Raw genomic sequence first — 3,447 nt, forward strand, 5'->3', positions numbered from 1 at the left:
TTGAAATGACTTGCTTTTTGATTTAAACAATTGCATCGGCTTCTATGGCATTTGAACGTCTCCAACAATTTTACATAAAAACTTTATAGCTTATAATACCTTTCAATAATTTTGTATTAAGAAATCTTAATACAAAGTTATTGAAAGGTATTATAAGCTCAAGTTTTTATGTAAAATTTATTTTGATGAATTCAGAATCTATGTTTTTAAAAATGTACAGTAAAAGAGATCGGAATTTATTTTGAACGTCTTACTATGTACATAAATAGTTACTAATAAATAATTCCATCATCATTATACGTTTCTTTTTATTTATATATAGTGACAAACGTTTCTATTGTTAACTGCAATTCCTTTTTGCGCGATAATATACTTGTCCATAGACCTAATGAGTACTAATTGACTAATTGACAATGTATTTAATGATTAATATAATAATTTTAATCTAGATTCTTATGACTGTAGAGATTATAAGAAAAAAGAACTATACAGATAATTATCAAGTTTCTCCATAAAATTGTTGAAACCATCCGAGTTCTTACAACAAAGTACTTAAATGTTGCACTTATTAGGTATCTCTCTTTTTATTTTTTGGAATGGAACATTTGGAAATATTTATAATATTATTCAATATAGTCAAAATACACTTTAAAAAATTCAAAAGTTTAAAATAGAAATTTATTACATCGTTCGTTTTTCTCACTTACATATTGTTCTAGAGTCATTCATAAAATCTTGGTATTATAATTAAATTTAGTACTATAAACATGTTGCAAGTCGTAAAAAATTTTCTACAAAGGAATTCTTGTGTAAACTGTTGTGAAAAAGAAAGCACAATGTATATGCAACACGATACAGAATTTCACATATGCAACAGTTGCATCAGCTTCTATGGCATTTGATGTCTCGAACAATTTTACTTAAAAACTTTATAGCTTATAATACCTTTCAATAATTTTGTATTAAGAAATCTTAATACAAAGTTATTGAAAGGTATTATAAGCTCAAGTTTTTATGTAAAATAAATTTTAAATATCTGTATAGTTCTTTTTTCTTATAATCTCTACAGTCATAAGAATCTAGATTAAAATTATTATATTAATAATTAAATACATTGTCAATTAGTCAATTAGTACTCATTAGGTCTATGGACAAGTATATTATCGCGCAAAAAGGAATTGCAGTTAACAATAGAAACGTTTGTCACTATATATAAATAAAAAGAAACGTATAATGATGATGGAATTATTTATTAGTAACTATTTATGTACATAGTAAGACGTTCAAAATAAATTCCGATCTCTTTTACTGTACATTTTTAAAAACATAGATTCTGAATTCATCAAAATAAATTTTACATAAAAACTTGAGCTTATAATACCTTTCAATAACTTTGTATTAAGATTTCTTAATACAAAATTATTGAAAGGTATTATAAGCTATAAAGTTTTTAAGTAAAATTGTTCGAGACATCAAATGCTATAGAAGCTGATGCAACTGTTGCATATGTGAAATTCTGTATCGTGTTGCATATACATTGTGCTTTCTTTTTCACAACAGTTTACACAAGAATTCCTTTGTAGAAAATTTTTTACGACTTGCAACATGTTTATAGTACTAAATTTAATTATAATACCAAGATTTTATGAATGACTCTAGAACAATATGTAAGTGAGAAAAACGAACGATGTAATAAATTTCTATTTTAAACTTTTGAATTTTTTAAAGTGTATTTTGACTATATTGAATAATATTATAAATATTTCCAAATGTTCCATTCCAAAAAATAAAAAGAGAGATACCTAATAAGTGCAACATTTAAGTACTTTGTTGTAAGAACTCGGATGGTTTCAACAATTTTACGGAGAAACTTGATAATTATCTGTATAGTTCTTTTTTCTTATAATCTCTACAGTCATAAGAATCTAGATTAAAATTATTATATTAATCATTAAATACATTGTCAATTAGTCAATTAGTACTCATTAGGTCTATGGACAAGTATATTATCGCGCAAAAAGGAATTGCAGTTAACAATAGAAACGTTTGTCACTATATATAAATAAAAAGAAACGTATAATGATGATGGAATTATTTATTAGTAACTATTTATGTACATAGTAAGACGTTCAAAATAAATTCCGATCTCTTTTACTGTACATTTTTAAAAACATAGATTCTGAATTCATCAAAAAATGAATCAGGTATACCTCAGCAAAATTTCTCTTAGAAAAATATCTTCTTTTAACAACTGAATTAATATATTTGTATCTAGATATGTAAATAAAAGGATGGATATGTGTGTGGCATTATTGCAAAAATATCTTTAGCATTGTCTTATTTTGTTGTATGGCACATGGCGTCAAACTGACATTCTTCGTCGCTATCTGGATACATTGCCTTCATGGTGTACAATGGACATGGCCTGTCTTTCGGACAGCCTGGTAAATTGTACCGGTCGTTCCTGAAGCATGAATAAAACACTGGGCCCGTAATATTCGCAACTGAAACGAACATAATTGGATAATTATATATGATATTACAGGAAACGATAGTTCCATGATCTTGAGAAAAACGTACTCGTACAAAACAAATGCCATGTTAGATGCAAACGTATCGATAATACTGCTTCTCCACGCCCTTTTGTCTTCGTTCTTACGTAATGCAAAGGAATTGTGCGTCAAAGGATGTACATGTTTGGCTAGTCCAAGTAAAGCTGTTAATTTCAAAATCGTGCCGGAATGTGTAAAATAAGCTGTTGTCACTGCCCCTTCGTTGGATCTAAGAAATCAAACACTCTACTAGTACGTCGCATTAACACAATGTAATTATATATTTAATTGCAAAGTTATAACAATTCTGAAAATTTTCAAAATTGAAATTGCAGTCTCATATTCATTATTTGAAAATGTTTTCAATTGAAATTTCTTTGACATGTAGACGAAAAATTTATGCATATTTTCGTTTTTGTAATTTGAAAGCCTGCAGTGAGGGAACAGGAATTTTATATTGATTTATTATTGCAATACATATAAATTTGCATACCCAAAAGAGTCAAACACATCTTTCAAGGCAGGACACGCCGCGAGCGAGGATTTAAACTTGAAAAGCTCACAGGAGAAGTGGAGTAATCTCTCTCCCTCTTTTTTTTTAATGACAGGAGAAAATATGTATTTCCATGTATTTGAACACTATATTTGTTTACAATGACGACGAATAAACAATCGTTAACATTAACGTAATCGGTCGAAAGTGTGTATCAAGTTTGATAATTCGTTTTCATTTAACAATGTCAAAATTGTTAAAAAATTTATAATATATAGTTTACACTGTTCGGAGAATCTCGCGTTGCTGAAAAAAGACATTAGAAAGTAAATCAGATGTATAATTACTTAAATTGATATTACAACGACGCGTAAATTACATTATTTTATATCTTTGTGATCG

The 3,447-nt window shown here is 27.6% G+C and overlaps 1 long non-coding RNA gene across 2 annotated transcripts; it reads right to left on the reverse strand.

Annotated features, from left to right (window-relative positions):
• Nucleotides 1–2,077: 2,077 nt before the first annotated feature.
• On the reverse strand, nt 2,078–3,447 carry LOC105562105. Of its 2 annotated transcripts, XR_001008949.1 has the most exons (3): nt 3,046–3,447; nt 2,581–2,781; nt 2,078–2,504 (listed from the first exon to the last, which is right to left on the reverse strand). It is a non-coding gene; the product is annotated as an uncharacterized LOC105562105 (long non-coding RNA). The 2 variants fall into 2 exon arrangements; XR_001008948.1 differs by lacking the exon at nt 3,046–3,447 and having other exon boundaries at nt 2,581–2,847.

This window comes from Vollenhovia emeryi, unplaced genomic scaffold, assembly GCF_000949405.1.
Source record: "Vollenhovia emeryi isolate VEMERY1.0 unplaced genomic scaffold, V.emery_V1.0 DF939195.1, whole genome shotgun sequence".
NCBI lineage: Eukaryota > Metazoa > Arthropoda > Insecta > Hymenoptera > Formicidae > Vollenhovia > Vollenhovia emeryi.